This window comes from Rousettus aegyptiacus, unplaced genomic scaffold (assembly GCF_014176215.1).
Source record: "Rousettus aegyptiacus isolate mRouAeg1 unplaced genomic scaffold, mRouAeg1.p scaffold_m13_p_16, whole genome shotgun sequence".
Taxonomy (NCBI): Eukaryota; Metazoa; Chordata; class Mammalia; order Chiroptera; family Pteropodidae; genus Rousettus; species Rousettus aegyptiacus.
This window is the reverse complement of record NW_023416291.1, coordinates 47622936-47639711: the sequence shown is the minus strand read 5'-3', so window position 1 is coordinate 47639711 and position 16776 is coordinate 47622936. Positions and strand designations below refer to the sequence as shown.

Genomic DNA, 16776 nt, shown 5'->3' with positions numbered 1-16776 from the left:
ATAAAAGAGCTCGGTTGTTAGAGGAGCAATCAGGAGGTATTTAATATACTAGAAACAATGTCGTTCTTATAGTCCGATAAATCCATACCCACTAATGTGGCCTTAAAAAGTCCAGGTGTTCCTTTAAAACATTCTACCACCAATGTATTACATTTATCCCCAAAGTTACATTCATTGTTCAGAAACTTAAATCTCTTAAAATTGTACGTATTCCTGTGGTGAATATATAAGGAGGATATAGCACAAGGCCAGGAAAAGGATCATTGTAAAGCATTGTTGACTCCCATAAAGGAAACTTAAACATTTGCAGTCAGGGGCCAAAAGAAATTACCCAAGCAAGGCCAAGTATTGCACACTATCGCCAGATACATAGTTCTGACAAAGAAACAAGGATTGGTAATTGAACTATCAAATATTTTTAAAGAGGGTATTATGTTCCAGAGGACATGGAATAGATTTAGAAATAGATTTAGTCTTCTGTTTCCTGATCTGAAGCATTTCTGAACGTCACTCAAGATCTCCATAATACCGGAAGCAATAAATGTATGCTTTAGATTTCTTATAAATTTTTCACATATACTTATGTAGGAGGGTTGTGGTTTTTTTTTGTTTTTTGTTTGTTTGTTTGTTTTTTTATGTAATGATGCCAACAGGTATCCTCCAAAGAAAATTTTATCTTAAACAAGCTTCCTTGACACTATATATACCAAGTCAAATTTTATATTCTACTGCGACACGATTGAAAAATTTTAGACCCTGCTGCCTTAAATTCTATTTCCAGTTGCAGCCCTATTACACTGTTTACTTTGGATAAACTTCTTTAATTCTAGATATGGTCAGTACAGTTGAGAGAGAGAGAGAGAGAGAGAGAGAGGGAGACAGCATTGCTTTACTCCACATGCAGGCAGTAAGGGTTAATGAGATAATATTAATAAACTATTTTTAAGAAAAAGGAAAAAATGCTATGGATATGCTAATTGTGTATTGATAACTAAAAGGAAAAATATAGTCCAATGAATAAAAAATTGTGTAAACTAATATTTTCAACATTTCACACTCGAAGACAAATTCTACCTCAGTACCCCGCCAAGGAAAGTAAAAACAAAATCAAAACAAAAACAAAAACAAAAAACTCTCAGCTTTAGAAAACACCGCAGTTCCCAAGGTATGGGAGAAATGCTAACGGAAGACAAGCTCACCACACTTTTCCAGTGTTGTTCAGCCTTATCCATTCGATAATCACTAACTGTTGAATCTAATTTTTTTTTAAAGAATGTGTATGAGCCAATTTAGTATAAAAATTAGGATATAAAACCACAAATTTTGGAAAAGAGATTGAAAATAGAAAACTCATTTTGACTAGTCAAACAACTTTCTCAATTCCCTTTAACGTGATTCAAAGCACAAGGATCATCGTGGACTGCTAGTTTTTATTACTTGTAAAATCAAAAGTCATTATTGTAAGGTTCTAGAACTTCTAGTTCTACCAACCTCTAGAACCTCATAGAAACCTGAACATTTTCCCCAGGCACCAATTAATTCACTATTTATAGCCCTAACTCTTAGTTTGATGTAATTTGGAACATCTATAACAATAACGACTTACTCTCTAGAATTTACTTTTCTATTTTAGCAGATTTACTATCCGAACTCCACGGACCAGCGCAGTTGGACCAGTGATTCTCAAAGAGGGCCATGTGGGAGAATAAAGAGTCGAACCCTGTCCCCTCCCCTTCACACTCAAGGATGGATGAGAATCTCTAGGTATAAGTGAGTGGAAAATAATTCACTATTATAATTTTATATCTTGGGGAAAACACTCTGATTTTCGTAACAAAATGACAGAATGTACGACTGGAAAAATTGAGTATATAGATAAAAAAAAAAAAAGATTGAGAAGCAATAATAAGCATTGCAAAATTACCAAAAGGAAGGAGGGTTAAAAAGAGCTGGTCATTCGGCTGAGAGCTTGAGAAAATGTTTTTGGTAGGAGAGGTGACGGAGGGACAGGAAGGATCATGCAGTACTCAGAGTGTTCCAGCTTCCTCCCCCATCCCATACTCGTCTGGTTCATGAACAAGCTGTGAATTTGGAAGGCTTAATCTGTGACTTGATTTGCTTGATTAAAGGCCGAGGTAAGTTGAAATCGTTGGTAATATATTTCACAACTGAAACAGAAAAACCTAACCCCCTGTCAAGTGGCATTTCCAGAAATTAAAGGTTTTCGATTGGGCCGGAGGTGATTGCCAAAGTAAAGAGGGGGAAGAATTGAGGATAAGAAAAAAAAAACAAAACCAAAACAAAATGAAAAATCAAGGGTTCAAGAACTCTGAAAGAGATGGAGAGAGGTAAGACTAAGAAAAATTTGCTTGATTTTTAAGTTTGTAAAGAAACACAGAATCACTAACAATGAATCATCATAAAATTGAACGTATAGTAATAAATAAAAAATGCTGGTCACTACAATGCATAGGAATTTAACATTTTAAGGCAAAAAGTCTACTAGCAGAAACTGGGATTACAAATAGTAATCAAAAGTACATATCGTCTGGAGACAAGTAGTATGGCAGGCACATTCACGTTTTCATACTCGAAGCATTTGCTACACAGTAATTACAGTGAACTGTGAGAAAAATACACTCCCTGAAGAACAAAGAGGGACATTCCATCTGTACCCCGTGGAGGAAGAATTATTTTAAGATATACGCAGAGCCACTTCTGAAAGGGTAACGCTTGTATCTTTTTGTGTTTCTTGTGGCCTTCCTTTTCGGCGTGGTACAGTTGAGTCACTACGTCATGAGGTTTGCCTGGGCTGACTTATCTAGGTTAAAGTATCCAAAGTATTTCTTCATTTTCTATCGCTCCTAAAACGTTTCATTAAAAGTCATCAGTAGGTGTGTGAAATTGCTTACCAGAGTGAAAGCTCTAGTTCGGAATAATTATCTGAAAGGCACAGTGAATGAAAGCTTGATTTATCAAGGTCTTTTTCGGATCTATAAGTTCGCATTTTAAAGCGCTCCTGGAATATGGGCTAATTCTCATCCAACTTCCAAGGGAAGCTTCTTTTGGACCTGTTTAAAAAAACAGATCAATATGGCTTTTAATTTGTTCATCATTCACACGCAAAGAAATGTTGTCACAGAATTTCAAGAGTACTCAAAAGGACTATCTGAGAAAGGCTAATAGTTCCCTCTGGATTTTTTTTTTAGTTAATAATTTATTTAGCAAACAGTTTCTTCAGAAAAAGTACAAAGGTTTTGACCTTGCCACACTAGATTTTCCCATCTTCGTAAATATTAGGTTTATTTAATGAGCTATCACTGGAATCCTCATTATTACTTTTATCACACAAGAATGGTAATTGTGCCATGTGTATAAACCTTGTGGAAGGCAGTCCAGATGGCATTTCCTTATGGTTTTGATTTTAGCTATTTCTAGAACATTCGTTTCAACATTAAACAAGATTCTGGAAGATTTTGTTGTGGGTTTTGTGTTGATTTAAGCTAATGTGTATTTATCTGTGTCTTTTTCCACATGAGTGGTGTATTAGGAAACAGTGTAGACAAAGGTAAAGATCCAAAACACTTTTTGAAAGGGATAATGAGAACCCACTAGAGCCTACTCAGGTTGGAGGGTTAAGCAGAATCACCCAGCAAAGTCCACAGCAAAGTTCAGGCTGGAGCAGCTAGCTCAGGACCCTGTGAGCATGAGAATTAACTTCATAAGCCACTAAACTGTCAGGTAGGCTGTGTGTGGTATGATCATGGCAATGGCTGACAAATACACTTACATAAGCTGCGATCATTTCATTATTAATTCAAAGAGGGTAAATGGGAGGAAATAAAGAGAGACAAAAAGTGGCATGAAAGAGGCGAATGGGAACGATCTTGGTCGAGATCCATGCACATATTGTATTAGCCGAAGTTCAAGTGGAGTCTGTGTCACATGCTAGTTCAAGAGATGAGTTAGGAGGAAACTTGAACAGTGGACCATCTGGGAAACCAGATCCTCGGATCCTTTATTTTATAGAGGAAGATGCTGGATCTCAGGGAGATGGAGTTTAAAAAGCTGATACCCTCTCCCCCCTCTACCCCACCCCACACACACACAGAAGTGGGCTGTTATCTTTTCCTATTCATCATCTCTGCCATGGAAATCCTACCCAAACTTCGGGGCTCAATTCAAAAGCCACCCCTTTGGTGACCCCTTCCTTGGTTTTCCTACCTAAAAACGGTCTCTTTTACGTGTGAATTTTTACAGATTCCTGAACTGTCTGAATTTAAAAGAACAACAGTTTTGTGTCATTTTGTTTCTTTTGTCCTGGCTTACAGTAGGGGGAGAAAACTTTGCCCTTTGTCCTTTCTAGGCTCTTAGGCTGGTCTAATAATTAAACTGACATAGACAGATTAATAGGAGAAAAACAAATTTCTGTTTGTATGTATGAAAGCCCAAAGAAATATGAAACTCAGAAAAGTGACCAAAGTAGGCAGCTTTTATACCTTTTAGGCAAAGAGACAATGCATTTGTGAAGAATCAACAAGACAAAGAACTTTGGGCTTGGGGAAGGAAATTATTGGGGAAGTAACAAGGCTTCTTCATACAGGCTTCTCGGCCTTAAACTCCCTACCTCTGGTAGTAAGGATGGACGTCTTCTACCCTCTCGGTCCAGGTAAGGTACCTTTCACATGTGGAGACTTATTTCCTGCTTTCAGAGGGACAAAGGAGGGTCAGTGTGTTCTTCCTGCCGGCTGTTTTTCAAATAACTTTAATGCAAATTAATCGGTAGGCCCGAGTGGCATATTTCGGGTGGCATACTCTGCTCCAACGCACTCGCTATCCTTTTCCTGTCCTGGGCTGCTTCTCAGCAAAGGCCTGCTTGAGCTTCAAGAGAGAGAGAGGGGCTCACCCCAGAAAGCATGGCTGGGAAGGGTGCTCTCCATGGAGTGCTCTCTCACTGGAGGGAAGACAACGGGAAGAAAAAATGCAATGTGCCTTGGTCTTGTCCCTTCTTTCTGCTTTTCAATAAATGGCCTTCGTCCATTCTACTTGCTTTATGTCTTCCTATTCCTATGAATGAATCCAGGCACTAGATTATTTAAGGTTTCCTCTCAAAGCATCTGATTAGCTCCAGACTTCTGATTTCAAAAGGAGAAAAGGAAGAATGAATTCTGGGGGCCTGTGGTAGACCTCAGCTTCTCTCTGCTTCCCCTTTGAGTGACAGTTAGTCAGATAGTAACAGATGCGACTGAAACTTGTTAGTGTGATGTCGCTAGGTGTCACCGAGCCAAAGGAGTCAGGTGTAACTAACTGATAAATTAAAAGCAGGAGAGAATAGATTTATAATGTTCGCTATTATTCTGAAAGAGAACTCATAACGAAATTATGTTAAAAGAGAAAAGATGGTTTATACCTAAAGGAGGAATGAACAGCTCGGAGAAAGGGATGTTTTCTCCTATCAGTGAGCTCTTGTGAGTTTAGAAACCCTGAGGAGTGAGTCATGGAAAGATCCCAACAGATAACATATTGTTAAATCTGTCTTTTTCTCCTGGGAAATCAGATGTGCGAGACCTAAAGTGAAAAATAAAGTCCACTACCCATTAAATATTTGGAGAAATAGTGAGAGACCAAAACAAGATAAAGCAAGTAAGTACACCCAATTCCAAGGAATAGGGAGAGCGTGTTTGAGCTGCTGCAAAGTCCTGGAAAGCAAAAGCATTGGCCAAGCTGTCAACTCCCTGTGGACAGAAGCTGTGTTCTATTTACCTGTGAAGTCTCTGTAGTGCTCAGCAGCACGAAGTAGGTGCTCGTGTTTGCTGTATTAAAAACTCTGAGACATACTTGGTCTAGAAAAGGCGAGCATGTGCCTGTGTTCTCTCTTAAATTAAGCACTTAGACTCTGCCAATCTTTTTTGTCCTTTGCATTTCACTAAATTGGTGACAGGAAAGCAGACGCCCTCAATCTTTTGTACTGTCTGTTCTGAGCCTGGCGCTCACAGTCCTTTCTTTCCCTTTCTTTCTGGCGAGTGAAAAAGTCCTGACTTCCTCTGGTAAACGATGGATTATGTCTCCATTGCCTCGAAAGATGACAAATCAGAAGGTCACCAAGGGCCACTGTTTTCCTGCCTAGAAACAATTCCAGGCACAGCTTGGCGATACCACGGGTTCGATTCCAGAGCGCCCCAATAAAGCGAGTCGTAGTCCTTTTGCTGGTGGAGGGTCCTGTTTCAATTTGTAAAAAACACATCTGCGAAGCACGATAAAGTGAAGAGCAATAAAACAAGGTATACCCTGTACTGGGCGGAATTTGGCCTTGCACTTTCATGATTTAATCCCCAAATCTTTGGGCACGGGACACTGGGAAGGATGCCTCTGATCAAAATGCCAGCCTGGCCTGTTCTCCCTATGGTCCTCTGTTAGTGTTTCACACTTACAGATCCAGACCTCTTTGTCAAGAGAACCTATTCCTCTTTTAAAAGCAATATATTGTATTGTTCAAAATAATAGTAGAGAACTCTATGGAATAAAAAGGAAGGGCTCCAACCCTTTGCCATTCTATTATGAATCCATTCACCTGAGGTCACAATTGATATGTCTTATCCTTGGGAGAGTCAGGCAGATTATGCCAGTGTCACTGTTGGAAAAAAGGACAAATCTTACGTTGAAAACAATCCTATGAACCTTCCAATCGCTGGTTTGATAGCTTTGATAAAATGCTGGTTAGGTATTATAAAGGGTTTTTAAGCTCTTATGCCTCGCACACCCCGTGTGTGGTACAGACTGCCAAATGTACACCTTGCATTATTCTTCATACGTCCTGGATCCCCGGGGAGAGGGTGTATGATGTGGGCGTGTTTCGTGTGCTTGATGTCTATAAATATGCTCAGAGGCTGCTCGAAGCTGCTCACGGCTCTTTCAGCACATTCACTCTTCCCGGTTTTAGCACACACCCGCACTCTCACAAAAAAAAGGAGGAAAACTGAAATTTGATTTCTGCCGTGATGACCATGATTCCGGGCAAATTGCTATACAGGTGGGTATTTTTTTAGGTGTGCCTCCCCTCCAAGATGCGAAGTCCACCTGTAGTTTGTCTGCAGCAACGTGTAGAACACTCTGTTTTCGCTTCGTTCTCTTCTTCGGTGTTGACTAGAGGCTCACATCTATCTGTCTATGCCTCTACCTGTCCTCTGCAGTTTGGTCCAGGGTTCATTTTCTCCCAGCCTGTGACTCTGACTCTATTTCTTGGCTAAAGCCTTTTGCCTTCTTTTTCTAAAAGTCCCAATCCACAAGTCCTCCACCCATAGCTGCCTGTACCTACCGCTGCAGTCTGCACTGACCTGGAGGACGGGACCTTGACGGGGTTTAGGGTCCACCACTCACCCCTCTGGTCTCACTCACATGGCTTTTCCTCATATAGAGCTTAGTGATTAAGAGCACAGTCTTAGGAGTCAGACCAGATCTACATCTTGGCCCTGCCTTATACAGATATATAGATATGGAAGTAGATATAGATATAGATATGGATATACCAAGAAGCTGGCACAGGCCTCTGTGGCGGCTAGCTAGGCAAGCATGAAATGCACAGGGCAGGCTAGAACTTGTCCATAGGAGCTAAAGCCACAGTCCATACATGGAATTTCTTGTTCCTTGGGGAAGCCTTAGTTCTACTCTTAAGGTCTTCCAACGGATTAAATCAGGCCCACCCAAGTCATCTAGGATAACCTTCACAGCAACACCTAGATTGTGTTTGATCGTGTAATTAAAGATGACAGCTTCACCAATTGGCACGTAAAATTGACCATCACACCTTCTAACATCCTATGTAATTTATAATTTTCTAATTTATTATGTCCATTATCTGGTCTCCCCCACTAAAATGTAAGTTCCGCGAAGGCCCGGAAGTCTTTGTTTTATTTGCTGATATATTCCATAGTAAACGTTCAATAGGTAGTCATTGAATTGAATCACTTGTTGAATTCAATCACTTGTTGAATCGCATCCTCAGGAAGTCTTCTCTGAATACCTGCTGTCTTGACAACAGACACCTACATCTCCTAAGTTAGATGCTTCCCTTCTCATTTAGTCTTTAGTTAGCTAAATCCTAAACCCATCTGACCTCCTTACAGGAGATTAAGTAGAGCACCGGAAATAATGAGATATCTTATAACTTTATTTATTTAACTTAACTCTTTGTTCACATCAGTCTCTTATTTACATCTATTCCTTTAGCTTTCTTTCTTTCTGCTAGTCTACTTTGATCAGCTGGGAAAAATAAAAGGGAGGATCATTATAATTAAATGTATGTATGTAAAGAGACCTTACACAGAAGGCCAACAGGTAGTGTTGAGTTATTTGACAACTTTACCTGCAGAAACAGCCTTTTAATTTAGCACCATGCACCCATCATTTTCCTGGCATCTGTTAAGCACAAAATACGTCAGACGTATAAAATATTGAGACCACAGAGAGAAAAGTCAGGCTCTTTGCTTTCAAATTGTTTATAGTCTAGTGCAGAATTACAAAGTGATATCCTGGGGACCGAGTCTAGTCTTTATTCGTTATTAGTTCAACTCAAGCATTGTTGGCCTATGTGGTATTTGATATTTAAATCAGTGGGCGACGCTGGAAAATCAGAAGATTTCACATAAAAATCTGAAGTTTTGGCTTCCCTCGAAATATCGGAGGATCTAACAACATGGCCTCTATTTCTATGCGGCACCATGATCCCCACCCCAATGTTCAGTCAGATGCCAGTCGTTGGTTAGCATCTTACGCCTGGCCTGATTATTTTTATTTAGGCTACCTTCCTGGCTTCCTGTAGGCATTTGGTTTTTGGATTCCTGGTATAGTGGGTTATTTTTGATAATACATCAATAAAACACTCTTTCACTCTGCAAAAATAATTCTGATTCTATGACATAATGTGACGGTCATAATAAATCGAAGAGGCGTGGAGGCCAAGTATTATTCATTCTATTTTTCACATGAGGTAATGAAAAATTGGAGTGATTAATTTACTAGTCTGGGGTGTAGAGGTGGTTTTAGAGTTCAAATTTCCTGATGAGCCATCATCCTAAGTCGAAGGAGTATTGCGGAGAGATCTCACCCCACCCCAATTTTCCCCACTATAAGACTTCAGACTGAAATAGACAAAGATTAGGGAGGGAAGCGAAATTAACACAATGTTTGGAATTGTACTCTTACTTAAGACTGAGTTGTGGCTTTTTAGGACTATCATTGGCTGAAGGACTTTTTATTATCTAAGAGTGACAAGTCTGTTCCACACTTCATCTTAGGGCAGGAAAAGATAACACCAAAGATAACATGTTTAAAAGGACAAACATTGCATTTCCTATACAATCAAATGTGTCATATTCGTTCAACTTAGCAGTTACACACAGAGAGACGCACATACGCACACATGTGCCTTTTTTTTCATTTTACATGCATAGGATCATACTATACACGGTATTTTGTAACTTCCTTTTTCCTTTCAACAGTATGTCATATTTTCATGCATTAAGTAGTCTTATAATGTATTAATTTTAGGAAGTCTATAAAATTCTCTATGTGGTGGTATTGTAATAATATTAGGTCAGTCACCTATTGGTCAATTCAAATTTACAATTTATTGTTATATAAATATACTGTATTAAATATTCTGGTAGCTGACTCGTCATGTGCATCTATGATTTCTTCTTTAGGATAAATTCCTAGAAGTGGGATCGCTGTGTCAGAGGACACATCTATTTCTTAAAGCTGTTGATGTATGTCCAATGTCTCCTTAACCAATGCTCTTCCTTCTAAAATCTCCTTAATCCCAACTTGGTCTGTCCACTTCAGCCAGATAAATCTCACTAAAGTAATGTTTGCATATTTTACACTCTTGTTCAAAAGATAGTCAATTTTAAACCTCTTTCATTCAGGCTTTAGGAGTCTCCTGGGAAAACACCTTGCCTTACCTGTCTGACATCACCTACCAATTTAGAAATCCAGTTAGAACAGACCCATAATTTCTGCCAGGTCCATTTATCTTTTTCTTTCCCGTAAAGGGAAACTTCTTCCTTTTCTTCTCTACTAACCTAAATCCTATATGTCTCCCAAAGCCCAGATTAAACTACACCTCTTACAGAAAGTGTTTCTGGGATAATCTCACCCCCAAATTATCTTTTCGCTCATGTATTGTATTCCCCGTAATTTTAGGTATATATATCTCATTTCCTCAGGGTGGGCAGGCTGTTCCCCGACAAGTTATTTTTTGAATCTGTCTCCAAAGCCAAAAACGTGCTAGGTGCTGAATCTTGAAAGGAACTGTAAAAGTGTGAAATGAGTTGTTGGAGAAAGTTCTGAAATATTCCCTGCATGCTTTTTGGAATTGGTCATCCTCCCATATGAAATTAGGTGAATGGACTTGATGAGTTTTCAAAGAGGCTGCAGGCATACTTTTCTAATAACGTGATTATTACTAGCTTTTGATGAAATATAAATAATTTTCAGCTGGTCTATTGAAAGACACCTCCACTTACTGGCAAAAATTACTTGTCATAGGATTCAGCATAAGAGAAGTATTTGTCAAAGAGAATCACCACAATTATCAAAGTAGTGGTGGCCAGAGGACACGGATTCTGAAACCCACATTAGTGAGATTCCATTGGATAAAGAGATTTTTATTCATAACTTATGCTATAAAATAGAACCGCTGAATTTTAAAATTATCCTAGACACTGAACATTAAAAAAAAAAACAACTTGAGTTCATTTAAAAATATATAAATTATTTTTCTTCCACCCCATCCCCAAGTATGGTACTTCGCTGTTCCAAAAATATTACATATTCAAAGAAACTGTAATTATGAACATATATAGCTTCCCACAGTTAGAAATTTAAAAATGGATTGTGCGAAATAAAATGCATGTTACTGCAATATTTAAATGTACTTCAAATCATTATAAGTAGGCATGTAATTACTATGGTTTTAGGAAGGTTTAACAAGGAGTTAAAATGCAAAAGAATAAAATTTCAGTAGCTTTAGACCAACATACAATGAACAGATGATATCCATCACACCCCAACTCTTCAAGATCTTCCTCAAATGCTGGCTTTAAAGAGAAAGGCTTCTTCTCAGACTAGGTAACTGGGATGAAAAGTTATGGAAAGAAAAAGTACAAACTGAAACAAAAGATATGAAAACAGAAAAAGAGGATCTAGAAATACTAAGCTTTACTGGCAATATAAATCCATTTTTAAGGAACTAATTGTTACTGGCGAAGTAGTGACTTTGAATCTTGCTCCCTAAAGATTAGAGTTAAAATGAGATTTCCAAAAGAGTGGGTATGGTTTGGTGAGAGGGGAAGAGAGAAAAATAACCTGCTGTACTAAAATGCAATAGAGTATCTATCTGGCAAGGTCCTATTTAATCTGATGCATCAGCCAAGCTTCTGATGTTCAAAACCTTCCCTGAAATTAGCATCGGTTAAAATCTTGGAGGTATTGGCAACTGGCAGCGGAATTCTCCCCGTCTGCATTCCCCACGGCTACAGCAAATTGGCAGTAAGTCTTCCTTAGCAGCTGCTAATGGCTGATGATACCACACAGCATGATTCTACTTATGTAAAACAAACAAATACTAACCCATGCATTTCTATATGTCTGGATCCGCATAGAAAATTGTTTGAAAGCACACACATGAAACCACGAATATGGGTTATCTTTGAGGAGGGGAACGGGGAGGGAGATCAGTGGGTCCTTTCACTTGATGGTTTGCATTTTTGCTGTAAGAATATGATCACGTATTATTTGCCTAATGTTAAAAGTTAAAATTAAGGAAGCAACACTAGGATGCCCACTTATGCAGAGAGAAATATGGAGCCGGGGAGTTTACATCTTCTAACAAAGTAGCTTGCCACAGAAAGTCGCATTACCAGTTTCTTCAGGGGCCAATAACTTTATGAGTGATTCGATCTTTGCACTCAGTGTCCTTGTTCTGGCTTATCTACAATCTCTTGCTGGACATTTTACTCAGATATTTTGCTATTATTCCTGCAAACTCTGCAGGCCTAAAACCGTATATACATCATCATGCGACTTTCTTTTTTAAATCAACTCGATCGCCATAGTTTTAGGTTCAAAACCTTGGGAGGTTTGACTACCTCGTCCTCCTCGCCCCCAGGTGACATTGGTCATCAAGTCATGCTTATTCCGTCTTTGCCGTTTGGCCTTACATTTTTCACGCGTAGCACACTACAGTTGAGCCTTCAACGACACGGGTTTGAACGGAGTGAGTACGCGCACTTATACGTGGATTTTTTTCGATAAATACGTACAGTACTGTACATGTATTTTTCTTTTTTATAATTTTCGAAATGACATTTTCTTTTCTCTAGCTTACTTTATTGTAAGAACACAGTACAAAATACATATAACATACAAAAATGTGTTGATTGGCTGTCTATGTTATCAGTAAGGTTAGCAGTAGGCCGTTAGTAGTTAAGTTTCTGGGGAGTCAAAAGTTAGACATGGATTTTTGACCACACGGAAGGTCAGTGCCTCTAACTCCTGCATTGTTCAAGGGTCAACGGCACTCTATTTTGAGTTTTATTATCTCACACTCAAACTATAATAGTTTCCCAACTAATCTTCTTGCTTCCAGTCTCTCCCATCTGTCATAAATTTTCACACTAATGCCAGATTGAAAGTCTTAAGAGTAGAGTGTGTTTATTCTACTACCTGAACACACACACACACACACACACACACACACACACACACACAGAGACATAGTCCTCCCATACTTGTCTACTTACTTCATATAAATCTCAAACCCATTTGAGGATCCCTAGAGTCCGACCTTAACATTAATCTCTTGGCTTTATTTCTCATTACTCCACTTTTGGAACTATTTATCTAAACTCTCTTTCACTGTTTACTGGCATATTCTCTTTTTCCCTACTATGGGCCTTTCTCTTTCTTGGGTGCTCAAGTAAGTACTTAGCTTATTTGTAAAGACTTTGTTGTCTGGTATTTTTGTTTAATTTAATTTAATTTACTTGTTCGAATTTATTTCTTGTGTCTGAAGTTAATGACAAGTTTCTTACGGGCAGAATCTTTGCCTTAAGCTCTTTATTTTTTCTACACCCCCGTCTCTCCATCTATTATAGTATATTCATCAAAGAGGTCATTTGATAAATATAGGCTGATTGACTGAAATCAAAGAAAGCCTCTCTGTGCCTTCTTTATTTGGGGGGAGCATTGATTTTATGCTTCCAAAAGTAAGAAAAGAATAAAAACTAATATATAGATGTAGCATACACCTGTTAAAATGCTCATTGCATGAATTTTAATTAGAATGTATGTTCCTAGAGGTTAATGTTTTGGTTAGTGTATACAATAAATCGTGCCAGTTGGTTCATTCAACAAAATTTGTTGCACGCATACTTTGTGCCAGTACCTTTCTAAGCCCTGGGGATATGGCAGTGACCAAACAGACTAAAATCCCTGGCTTCATGTAGCTTATATTCTAAGAAAGAAGACAGACAATAAGTTAAATAAATAAGTAAAACACATAGCTTGTCAAATTGTGGTGCTTTGGGGGAAAATAAACCAGAACAGGAGTTTAAGAAGCGTTAAGGGTGCAGGGGGTAGTTGCAACCTAAAATAGGGTGATCGGTAGTCTCCATATCTGTCACAAAAAAAAGTTGATATGATACCTAAGTATAACACAGTTAAGATTGGCTTAAATCAGTATGCCTCAGAAAATATGACCAGCAATATTTTTCTCATGATTTAATTTTAGTTGGCTTTTAACAAAGACTTCAAAATGGCAGCTTAGGTTCATTTTTAGTTCAATGAAGAATAGTTCTCATACATATGCAGGCTGGATTCAATTCTATTTCTTGGGTTGGATTATTACCAAGATCTTAACAAGGAAAATGAAGAAATATGGATGCTTCAGGAATTGCCTAACCACTTATGCCTGCATTAAACATGCTTCTCTGCGTCCAGAAGCTGACTAGTACCAGATTAAGAACCAGAAAGGATTTCTTGGCAAAGAATCCTCAGTTGCAAAAATAATTCCAAGACTTGGGCTGAGCTCAAATTTTAGGATTTATGTGGACAATCAAGACTTATCTTTTTACATTACCATGTGGGCAATTTGAACAAATAATACAAATTCTCAGGGGTTTGGTCTCAAAAGGTCTAGAGTGTAAGAAGAATATTTTTCATTTCCTCTCTCAGCATTGTTCTTTATTATATTAATAAATTATTCTTTTCATAGTGTTTTACAGTAATACTTCTGTTAATGAAGAAGACACATTTCGATATTACACCTTGTCAAAATTGTGGTGATTAAAATCATATAGAAGGCACTGGAATACATTCTAGGAGGAAGGAGGTTGGGGGATAGAGGATAATGATATTATTTGGCTAAAATAATACCAATAGGAAGTTACCCCGTTATATTAAATGATTATATTAAAGTGTACTAATTATTTTGTTAGCTGACATCAGATAATTTCTAAGTTCGACTAGGAATGCAGAGAAGACACTGAAGACCTGCAGATGGCGAAGGTCAGAGATGATAGATGTATTGACGCCAGAAGGAAAAAAAGGGAACAGAACGGGGAAAGTGAAAATGCCAAAAAACAAACATTTCACAATTTTTGCTCAGAGTCCAGGCTATTAACAGCTGTGGTGGACAAACCAAAGCTGTGGATCGAAGTCTGTGTGTGTGCATGTGCATAACTTGAAATGAATGGCAACAAGCTAATAATGCTTCACATCATTTATCAAACATTTTGACTTGCTTTTCCTTTCCTCTAGCATTGCTGACTGTGTAGAAAGAGACTTATAGTTCTAAATAATTCCATAACGAGGTATTATATCACCTGACAACGTATATAGATATCATATAACTGTATATAAGATAGATTAAGTAAATTTCCTTTTCTTAAAAAAAGCACAGAGAAACTGCTTACCTGATGTACATTAGTGTGAAGTCTATTTTTGGATTCTTCCTGTACCAATTCCAACGATTTCCTAATTAAACTTTGCAGCAAACAACTTGCTTTCATTTCTCCAGGAACCTTTGATACAGGATAACGGGCAGGTGTGCTGTGCTGGAAGTAATGTGAGTATCTTCGACAGAAAACAAGGAACAAAGCATTTGCAGAGTAAACCGAACTCACGGAAATGAAGGACTCCTTCAATTAAATATTTTCTATTGATCTGGACTCCCATCACCCCATTTAACACCATAAAGTGTGTAATAAATACCTTCATGTACTGACAAATCCATTTGCTAAATAGCAAAATCTCACAAGAATATTTTGAAAGGCTTTATATTATGTTCACTAAGCTGCTTCCAAACCAAAAGAATAGAAGCAAAAATCCTAACTTAAAATGAGAAAAACAAGTAATGCATTTTAGACTAACTCTTTAGGGTAGAAAATATGACTTTTCAGAAGGCCTCCATCTTCTTTCATACTCTGTTTTTCAATGAGTGATCTTTTTCATACTCGCGACCTTTACACTGGAAGGAATTACAAAAATCGGATCATACGGTTTTATATTCTTTGGTGAAATTAAATCTTTCCTTTACAGGAGCCATTCTGTTCCCAGATTCTTGCCACGTGACGTGTTCGTGCCTGCCATGGCATGCCACGCAGCTCTATTGCAACATCTGATTTCAACTCAATCGAAGCAATTTTTGTCACCAGCTACTGACAGGGACTTGTTCCTCTGTGTGGTTCCATCTTCTTTACAAACGATATTCTGGTTTCTTGCATTAGCTTTAGGTTATGGTTACTAAAATGGCTAAGGAATTGTTCTATTTCAAAAGTACGACAAATGGATGGACTTTTGTAAGTTCTTATTCCTGAATAGGCAGTGAAGAGCTCAGGTAAAGAGTAATCAGTCTGTGGGTGGAGTTAATAAATTGAGCGGGGTGAGGTCAAACACCTCGACATGTCCAATCAGTTCTTATGCCAAGGGGATGGAAACAAGAAGTCCTTGGTGGCCTTGGGGAGCTACTCCTAATCTTTTGTGTCCTTTACTTGAGAACATGGGAAAACTGATATACAAAGGAAGACTTATTAAATGTTTTTTTCCCCACAGATTTGTGTTCGTCTTGTCATGACTTTTTGTTTATTTATCTCACGAATGGTGAAACAGGGTCAAGTGTGGAGGTTGCATCTGGCCGAGGGCCAGTTTTGTGAAGCTACTTGGCTCAAACGAAGATGCAAATGGAAATTTTGGCTTTATAAATTGCTATGAATCTCGGACAGGTCTGCTTATGTCTGAAAGCCAAAGGTTCTATCACTATCTTTTCAGAAAACAACAAAGGCTCAGAGTAGCTTAATTAACATTTTCAGATTGCTTCAAGATTCTTAGACGAGATGCTGGATGTGGGTTCAGCTCTTCCCCTTTTCATCAGGAAATGAGTCTCACGGCAGAGACTTGGATGAGGAATATAGACTGTATTCAGATTTACCTGGCGGCCACCACACTAGATACTAGAGCTTATGGGCTGACATTTAACTCTCAGCGAGGTTGAGCTGTATGTGGCTAAAAAGGTATTCTTTCTCAGACTATTTGCAAAGCCTACAAATTTAGGAATGGGTGTGAAAGAGAAAAGATTTGGGTGGACATTTAGCATGCTAACTGGCCCGGATCCCTTAAAAAGCAGAGAATTGTGACAGATAAGATGAATCCAGGGGAGGACGTGAAAGAGGGGTATGGTTTGGAGTTGTGCGCCTACTTGTAAGACTGAAACATCCTCGT

General features: G+C 38.4%; 1 protein-coding gene across 1 annotated transcript in view; it reads left to right on the top strand.

Annotated features, from left to right (window-relative positions):
• Nucleotides 1–4440: 4440 nt before the first annotated feature.
• The window catches only part of KLHL2 (kelch like family member 2), a 91997-nt gene continuing 79661 nt past the window's right edge, over nucleotides 4441–16776 (top strand). The window contains exon 1 of the mRNA XM_016154588.2: nucleotides 4441–4669. The gene's annotated coding sequence lies outside the window, so the exon portion shown is untranslated. The remainder of the gene's footprint in view (nucleotides 4670–16776) is intronic.